Source organism: Lutjanus erythropterus, chromosome 20, assembly GCF_056507025.1.
Source record: "Lutjanus erythropterus isolate fLutEry1 chromosome 20, fLutEry1.hap2, whole genome shotgun sequence".
Classification (NCBI taxonomy): Eukaryota; Metazoa; Chordata; class Actinopteri; order Lutjaniformes; family Lutjanidae; genus Lutjanus; species Lutjanus erythropterus.
The window spans coordinates 34,939,389-34,950,000 of NC_139336.1; positions in this window are offsets into that span (position 1 = coordinate 34,939,389).

A 10,612-nucleotide genomic window follows, 5' to 3' on the forward strand; every position below is an offset into this window, starting at 1 on the left:
TCACCTCCTGATGGTCGAGGACTGGAATCATCAGTCGGAGGCGCCTCAGTCGACTGACGTTCTTCAAGTCAAGATAAAACAGAGAGACACTCAGAAACACACAGGGAGAACATTAACATGAGGAATTAAAGGGAATCATAAATATAATTTTATATTAGCTGGAGCACTTATTTAAAAATATCCTGTGGACCAACATGCACACACTAAATTATCTTTATTTTTTTATTTTATCTGCGTCATTGTACACAGATCAATGCAACATCATGACAGACTGTAAACAAACCGAGTCTCTAAATCACCACAAACCACAAAACTAACAGTGATGGAAGCAGAGAAGAGTGATAGAAACGGAGCGCAGCTGACGCACCGTCAGACGCTTCACCAGAGCGCACCGCGGAGCGCGGGACAGCTGACACCCCGTCAGACGCTTCACCAGAGCGCACCGCGGAGCGCGGGACAGCTGACGCGCCATCAGACGCTTCACCAGAGCGCACCGCGGAGCGCGGGACAGCTGACGCCCCGTCAGACGCTTCACCAGAGCGCACCGCGGAGCGCGGGACAGCTGACGCGCCATCAGACGCTTCACCAGAGCGCACCGCGGAGCGCGGGACAGCTGACGCACCGTCAGACACTTCACCAGAGCGCACCGCGGAGCGCGGGACAGCTGACGCCTCGTCAGACGCTTCACCAGAGCGCACCACGGAGCGCGGGACAGCTGACGCCCCGTCAGACACTTCACCAGAGCGCACCACGGAGCGCGGGACAGCTGACGCACCGTCAGACACTTCACCAGAGCGCACCACGGAGCGCGGGACAGCTGACGCGCCACCAGAATGCTTCTGCATCATCATCAGCTTCATTCAAACTTTACAGAAACTAAATAAATCTCAACAAAAACGTCTTGGTTCATCTTCCCTCTGTCCAACAATCACCGACTCTGGTTTGGATGGAGTAAAGGAGTGCAGAGCGTGCAGCACAGGTGATGCTGGACAGCTGGAGAGATGCTCTGCGGTGCGCTGGTTTTATAACTGAACTACAGGAGGAAATGCAGTTTGAATTTCTGTGACCGAGAGGAAATCTGATGTTTTCATCACAGATGATGAAGAAAGACATTAAAACATGAGTCTAACTGGTCAAACACACTCATGGAGGCTGATAGAGGAGTTTAGTGTGGCGCACTGAACTGAAAAAGGAAAATCAATCACTGAATATTGGTATTGGACGACCACATCTGATTCAAGTGTAAAAAAGACGACCTGACAAATGATAAAACAGTAACATCAGTCAGTAACATCAGCTCCACATTCACCAGCTGCAACATTAAATTGATAAACACATTAATCAATAATTATCATCCAATAAAATAATATATGTATAATTCTGAAATGGGCCATTCTGCATCATCCATACTTTTGGCACTGCAATATTTGAATTTTAGAATTTCTAATTTATTTTGGTCTGTAAATAGAAATAAGAACAGGACATATAAATCTGCAAACTCATGTAAATGAATGAAAAATATTTAAATAATGCAGTGAAAAACATCTTGATAAAGTAATTTCATGTAACTGAGACACTCAGTCAAACAACTAAACACTTTTACTTCAGTAAAAATGAACAAACAGTACTTTTACTTGTAACAGAATATTTATATATTGTAGTATTAGTACTTTTGTTGAATACTGGTATGGTACCTGAGTAGATGTTGAAAGTATGAAGCCTCTGGTCTCTGATTATTGATCATATTTAGATAATAAAGTGCTGAACGCAGATGAAGGTTGATTCTGTATTTTGAACAGAAGCATCAGTGACCTGATGGACTGATGGACAAACAGACGACAGACGGATGGACAGATGGACAGACAGATGGACTAATGGACAGACAGACTGATGGACTGATGGACAGACAGACGGACAGACGGACGGATGGAAGGATGGACAGACAGATGGACAGACAGACGGACAGACGGATGGACAGACAGACTGATGGACAAACAGACGACAGACGGATGGACAGATGGACAGACAGATGGACTGATGGACAGACAGACTGATGGACAGACAGATGGATGGATGGATGGATGGACTGATGGACAGACGGACGGACGGACGGACGGATGGATGGATGGACGGACTGATGGACAGACAGACTGATGGACAGACAGACGGACGGACGGATGGACAGACGGATGGACAGACAGATGGACAGACAGACTGATGGACAGACGGACGGACGGACGGCCAGCAGCGGCTCTGTGTGTGTTCAAACCTGAACATGTATTGTTCAACGTGACACGCTCCATTTATCATTAGTTGTGAGGGGAGAACGGATGAGTACACTTTCAATTTAGTTCCGCTGGTTTCTCCATTCATCACGCCGCTTTCATCATCCATCATTTCGCAGCTCAGATCTATACCCAAACACACTTTCATAAGTTTAATGCAATTAATCTTCATGCTAAGATAATTTCATATTAATGAACCAAGACATTTATTTGATTATTCATTTGATGAAGTTGCATCGGGGCGGCGGCGGCGACAGGATCTGTGTCGCCCGCTGAGCGTGAAAGTGAGAAGATTTCGGCGTGTTTCTTTTGTGTCGTCTCTCTGCGGAGCTTTATGTACGTCTCCCACAGAGCCGCTGCCTTCTGTCTTCATACAACAAGCCCTGAGAAATTGGAAAAGTTGCAGCAATAGATAGGAGGTGACCTGGAAACAAAAGCAATCAAGGCTGGAGGAGGATGTGGTGGGCCAGCAGCCGCCGCCGCCATCAGGCTGGAATTCAGCCGCTCTGTCAATAAAAGAAGAAATACCTTTTGAGGCACAGGGCCGAGGGCAAAGAGGAGTCTGCAATTTCACACCTTCATGTACCTCGCTGCAGGACATTTTTCATCAAACTCCACCTCCTCACTCTGTGAAACACAATGAGTTGTTGTGGACAGATTGAAGATGGCGGCTCAAATGATTCCTCTCATAACAAACGGAGGGAGGAGAGGCGATTGGACGAGGAGGTCAGCGGCGCTCCTCCACACGTCCAATCGCTGCGTGACTACATAATTATTTTCTAAACTAAATAAACTGGAATTCAACCACAAATCAATCAGTTCTCCACTTGAAGAACTTCAGACTCAATTGCAGCTCAATCAAAGCAGGAAAAAAAAATCAATTCTGACCAATTATAGCTGCTTTCATTAGAGTATGCAAATGAGCGTGGTGGAAACTCTCTGGTCCTCCTGGTTGGACACACTGATCTCTGTCCTCATGCCTGAAGCCTTCCTGTTGTTGTGTTGTTGTGTGTTTGTGTGTGACAGGTCTGCGGTCACTTTCATTTCGTCCTGGTCGCGCTGTGACCGCGCCCCGCGTCACGTATGTATGATCGACCCGTGACTGCGGCGTGACCACAGACAGAGACACGGCGAGCTGCCTGAAGATGTGACGCTGCAGCAACTTTTAAATCTCTTCTCAGAAACAAACCAAAGGGAAGTGAAATCTGTCTTCTTTTATTTATTCATCTCACTGAGTTTCTGTTTGACTTCGTTCTGTTTCGTTGCTTTATCTAGTTGCAGTGCTGCTGAGTGTCCAACAGTCTGCAGTCCCACACGATCCGTCTGTCCACAAGACATAATAATACAGACACATCTGTAAATGAAAACAGGACACACATGACGACTATTAAAGTACAAAGAAAATACAGAAAGTTTCAAAGTTACTAAAATAAGATCCATGTTTGAAACAGGAAGTCAGCTAACTGTTAGCATAGCAACGTTTGTTTCAGTTCACACATGAAATGAAAAGACGTCTGCAGAGATTTATATTTTTGAAGATCAAGAGAGAATTAATTTCATGAAGAAAATAATAAAATGCACAAACAACAGATCTCGCAGAACAAAACAAAATCTTGCTTGAACCAGAAAACAAGATTTTAACTTGCACAAACAAAATGCCACAGAATTTCTCACACAAAAGACAAGACATGGCTTGAAAAGTATTTAGCAGAGCTCGTCTTCTCTGAGCTCTGAGCTCGTCTTCTCTGAGCTCGTCCTCTCTGAGCTCGTCCTCTCTGAGCTCGTCTTCTCTGAGCTCGTCCTCTCTGAGTTCGTCTTCTCTGAGCTCGTCCTCTCTGAGCTCTGAGCTCGTCCTCTCTGAGCTTGTCCTCTCTGAGCTCGTCCTCTCTGAGCTCGTCTTCTCTGAGCTCGTCCTCTCTGAGTTCGTCTTCTCTGAGCTCGTCCTCTCAGGGCTCGTCTTCTCTGAGCTCGTCTTCTCTGAGCTCTGAGCTCGTCCTCTCTGAGCTCTGAGCTCGTCCTCTCTGAGCTCGTCCTCTCTGAGCTCGTCTTCTCTGAGCTCGTCCTCTCTGAGTTCGTCTTCTCTGAGCTCGTCCTCTCAGGGCTCGTCTTCTCTGAGCTCGTCTTCTCTGAGCTCTGAGCTCGTCCTCTCTGAGCTCTGAGCTCGTCCTCTCTGAGCTCGTCCTCTCTGAGCTCTGAGCTCGTCCTCTCTGAGCTCTGAGCTCGTCCTCTCTGAGCTCGTCCTCTCTGAGCTCGTCCTCTCAGGGCTCGTCCTCTCTGAGCTCGTCCTCTCTGAGCTCGTCCTCTCTGAGTTCGTCCTCTCAGGGCTCGTCTTCTCTGAGTTCGTCTTCTCAGGGCTCGTCCTCTCTGAGCTCGTCCTCTCAGGGCTCGTCTTCTCAAAGTTTGGGTTTAGAGATTTAAAAACTGAAAAGATTCAAAACTTTTCTTTAATCTTTGATTGTTGGTCAAACATTGATCATTTAATAGTTACTGAAATGATTCTTTCTGCAAACACAAGAAAACAGTGAGAGAAGAAACAAACCAACGAGGTTGTGTTTATTATATAAAAATGTTTTGTATTTGATTAATTTCAGATGATTTTCTGTACTTAAAATCGAAATAAGAAAAATAAGAAGTCCAGCTGTCAGATTAAATTCATCTGGGTTAAAAAGAAGATTTCCTGTAAAAAAAACAAAATGTCTTCTAAAGACTTACAGCTGTATCTGTTGCTCTTGTCCTCGTCTGTCTCTCCTCAGCTCTGCCTCTTGATTGCTCAGGAGGTTCACCTGGCCAGAGGGCGGGGCTTAAAAGCACCTGTGCAGGCTGCTGTTCTGACTGACTGAATTTTTATTATTGTTTTGTGTTAATATTAAATGTCTTTGTCCATTTTAAAGGCGTCTCTCTGCAGGTTCTTCGGGTTGGTTGGCTGCTGATCATCTCAGGTGGTGAATGATGATTTCTACACACCCAAAAATCAACTGCACTATTTTATATAAAGACAAGAAGACCACGTGTCAAATATTGGATTCAGTAAATGCTAATAACTTTTCCTCCGGAAAAAAAAGTCACATATGTCCAAAGAGAGAAGTGAGATTTATTTGAGGTTTGATTTGTTTGTGACTGACGTCAAACCTCGTAACACGACTGCTGTGAGCTCAAACTACAAAACTATGAATGATTCTGAAATCTATGAAATTTATTTGATCTTCCTTTTTTATTTTCCTTTTGTTGTGTTACTTTGTTGTGTTGTTGATCTGTTTGTGTGTTTCTGTCTTCTGTTTGGACATATAAATGTGTCCATGTGTGGGTTTAAGTCTGTTTTCCCAACGGATGATATTTTTTTGTCTTGTGTGCATTAAATAAGAGAATATTTTGCACAAACAGAGGGTTGTTTTGCTCGATGAAGATATTTTGCATGAAGAGAATCTGAAGAGTCGTGGAATTATGACATGGAATAGAAGTAGTCGAGTAAATGTACTCTGCAGTTACATTCCAGCAGTGCTGAGGAGGTTTTGGTTTGTGAATATGAAGCTGCCGTCCAGCAGCGTGTCTGGATACGGACGGTGCGGTTCATCCTCCCCCTGCTGCAGCCCCGTATCGATCCGTCTCTCCGGCTGTATTGTAGCTCCTCAGCATCACATACATTACAGCCGAGCACAGAATAGATGGCAGAACAATGTATTTAAAGGCATTACACTCCAACTAATGGCGAGTCTCGGAGAGAGCCTCAGTCATTACGGCCTGTGAGTGGTTCCCAGCACAGCGTCATTTAAAATGATGTCCTCTGTGGACTACATTCACTTGGATTCAATTTGGAAATGTATTCATATTTACTCAGTGTACCTGCATTGCATTTGTATAGATCACTCCGGGGTAAAAGTAAAATTGAGCAAATCGAATCAACATATTGGGACATACGTACGAGCGGCTGCACGGAGTCCAGTCGAGGTCACTGCGATGTCTTTTATGATGTCCCTCTGAAATCTATCTGAATCACATTAAATTGGATATAAAGATGTGCAGACACATACATCACAGTAAATGGTGTGGTGCAGCATCGCTCGCCAAGAATCCCACCTCAACAATCGGGTTATAGAATCGGCTTTAGATCCTATTAATAATTCACAATCTTGTTAGGGGAGAACAAACATTTCTGTTGGAGCAATTTGAGCAGCAGGATTGTTCTGAGAGACACACACACAGAGGCAGGCTGGGAGATGTAAGCTCCACTGTGTGTGCAAGAATAACTCCATGCTATTTCACACTCTCTGCTTTCTTTATTAAAGCACCGTCACAGTAAACATGTCCCGACGCCACGACTCAGCTGTGCAGCCGTTTACTCCTCTTTCTCATCCGCTGCCTCCATCACGGCCGAGAGGACGAAGACGAGCGGCTCTGATTTTTATTATCAAGGACACACGCTGAGCTTTTACCAGACGGCCTCCAGTTCTTCTCACAAGACAGAAAAATATACCGACGTGTTCGATCCCACGAAGCCTGAGCTGCAACGATTAATCGAGTCACAGAAAATCAGTCAGAAATCGTCTGGTTTCTCTGAAACGTGACCATCTGCTGCTTTTCTCTGACATTTCTCACAGGAAACCAGGAGCCTTTGGGTTTTGGACAGCTGGACATTACAAGACATTAAAAGACGTCACTTTGGATTAATCGATTAATCTAAAAAAAAAAAAGCATACAATTAATTGTTATTATTTGCAGCCACACGTATGATTTAAAAAAAAAATAGACATATTATGTATTTTTTACACTTCTACTTAGTCATGTTAAAGAACAACACAAGAGAAATGAATCATAAAGATATTAGATCTGTACAGTAAAAATATCTGTAACACAGAACTTTGTTCACAAAATAAAATACAGATTCTGGTTATTTTAATTAATACACAACAAATATGTGATACATGTACATACGTGTGTGTGTGTGTGTGTGTGTGTGTGTGTGTGTGTGTGTCTGTGTGTGTATAAAATATAAAATAAGCCTTAAAAAAAGAACAATAATAGGTGTGGGACTTGAATATGAAAAGTCCTGTAAAATGTTTGTGTAAATTTCTGATTGTTAAAAGTTTAATCATTAAATAAAATGCAGTTAATAATGAAGCACTTTGTTTAATCAATAAATCAATTATTCTTTTAATATCATCATGTTCACACTGTGTCCCCTTTATTTATTTTATTGTCAGAAATGTGACACAATATTCAGAAGAACTGTTGTGTTTTTGTTTCCATAGAATGAACTGAACACTGACTCTAGATCAGTTTCACTGCAGGTTCTCCAACACGGCTGGAAGGGGAGGGTGAGACGAGGAGTCTGCAATCTACAAGCTCACCACTAGATGCCAGTAAATCCTACAGACTGGTCCTTTAACAGTCAGAGAAACATCCAGTGAGTCTTCAGATGTGAAACAGATACATGAGCGTTTTTTTGATTTTTGATCAAAATCAAAGCAGCTGATCCGAGGATGAGAGTTTTTAAAGTTTTTAAAATCAGATTTGATCAAAATAAAATATTCAACATCATAATAAACAGAAATAAAACAGATGTGATGTCAAGTGGACACAACTTCAACTCAAGAGACAAAGACGGAAAAAACACAAATAGTATTTTAAAAAAAAAACATGATTCGATTAAAGAAACCAGCTGACAAAAATCAGGCGGAAAAAACAAATCAGAGAGGAGACCAGAAGTGGGCGTGGCTTAAACACAGAATCATGCGGAATATTTTAATGTTGAAAAGTTAAAGTTGAAGTGAATTATTGTTTCTGTATTTGGTTTCTACCAGAAGTCACATTAAAGCAGACAAATATTTTATTTTCTAACTTAAATGAACAGTTGACAGACTTTCAACTGTTCAAAGCATCACAAAGATATTTGAAAAAAATGATGATGAAATCATTTCCACACCCTCAAACTCTTCACTGTTTTAATTAAACTAAATGTTATGAACCGTGACGTGAAGCCACGCCCTCCACCTCTTCAGCAGACAATACTGAAAAAATAAACTGAAAATAATCTTTAATAAATCAAAAGATTCTGATTTGCCTTGAAAACTTTAAGTTAACAGTAAAGACATATACGTTTATCAAATATCCTGAACTGAAATCAGTGATTGATGAAGGTGGGTGGAAACTGTCGAGGTCGTCATGGAGACGACTTTTTCTGAATAATAATAATAAAAAACTGGATAAAAGAAAAATCTGTTTCTCATTATTTGTGTTTTTCAGAATAAGATATTAGGATTCAGGTGCATCTCTGAAAGTGAAATAAAGATGAAATCACGTCTGTTCATTTATATTAATACATTTATAAATAATATGAATATTCAAAAAAAAAGAATATTTGACCATAAAACTGAATCAACAATAAAAATAAACAGCAAATGTTCATATTTGAGCTGAGAAGCTTTTTTTAAGATGACAGATTATGAAATCTCTCTTGATGTGAACATTTTGAAGCAGCAGAACAAATCAAAGTCTCTTTCATGTTTCATTTTATTTGATTTCAGAGCTGAATTCTTTAGAGACAAACTGAAGAAACACTCAGATCGTCTCTGTTTGTCTTTGGTTTTTATAGAGGAAATAAAAACTCGTTTTATCGTTTCGCTCACAAGATTTGATCTGAGAACAAATAAATAAAAGAAAGGATTCAGTGTTTCACCGTCGTGACGCAGTGAAGAGGAAAATAAATTTAACTCACAGTTTTTATTTGTCTTTATTGATGACAGTGACATCACAGTGACATCATCCTTTAAATAATATTGATCTGGTATCGTTTCATTTTTCACCATTTCATCATAAAAACATGATTTTTTACATTTAAACTCCTGAACTGATCTGATCTTCACTCCTCGTGTTTGAGCTTCGAACAGACATGAAGAGTGAGTGTGTGTGTGTGTGTGTGTGTGTGTGTGTGTGTGTGTGTGTGTGTGTGTGTGTGTGTGTGTGTGTGTGTTCGGTTTCCACCGACTGAAGCCACATGTGTCACCTTCAAACCAGCTGAAACCAGTTCAACCAGTTTGATTCGTCTTTATTTCTGAAGAAATAAACCGGATGTTTTTCTGCTTCATGTGACGACCCCTCAGAGTCATCCTGCGACCCTGTGAAGGGTCCCGACCCACAGGATGAGAAACTCTGCTTCATGTTGGGAAACATGAGTAAAAAAAGATGTAAATGTGTTTATATACAGATATATATTTCTATTTATTTCTACTGATTTGCACTTTTTAAAAATTTCATATTTCTATTTTATTGTTTCACTTCTTCTTTTTTAAAGTAAATCTATTTTATTTTATTAATTTCTTTTATATTTTCTTTTCTTTTTTTAAATGTTAAACACTGAGTTTGCTCCACTTTTTGTCAAATATAAAAAACAAATGATTTTACAGGCCAATTTAATGAAAATACAAATAATAATAATAACAGACAATATCCAGAATATTCTGTTTATGTGTTTTTCATGACTTTATTTCTTCTGATTCTTCTGTCATTGTTGTCGTTTTGCTCTTTTCTGACATTATTTTGTATTTTGTGTAAAATATCACGTCACGTTTGTTGAATGTCTCTGCATGAAGTTTAGAGTCTGACAGTTAAAAACATAAAAAACATGATTTTAATTATTAATAAAGAGCTGAAGTTATTAGAATTTCTCTTCATGTTTTTACTTTTTACAGATTTATTAAATATTTGTCATCATGAAATGATTTGTAATAACAGAGGAAATGTTCATTTTCACATCTTTATTCTCATTTTCATTGAAAAACATATTAAAGTGATTATATGTGATTATTTTTGCAGGGATGTGATTTTCTGCAGCGTCACAGTATTTTATTTAAAATAGTGTTTTGCTCTTCTTGTCATGTTGCATCAATAAAAAATCAATATGAACGTGTGTGAAGATGATTTTTTACAAACAGCATGTAGTTTCTGTCAGCAGAGAGAGAAGAGCAGCTCTCAACAACAACAGACATGTTGTTTACAACAAACAAACAAACAAACAAACAAACGTCTCACACTGATGATGATAAAGACACAACAGTTCAAGTGTCTCCAGTCTGCAGGAGGACGAACAGACGGACGAGCAGAATTATTATGCTGTCAGATGCTGCCTCCTGCTGGTGGAAACACTCCTACACACTTACACACACTTACACACACTCCTACACACACTCCTACACACTCCTACACACTTACACACACTCCTACACACTTACACACACTTACACACACTCCTACACACTCCTACACACTTACACACACTTACACACACTCCTACACACTTACACACACTCCTACACACTTACACACACTCCTAC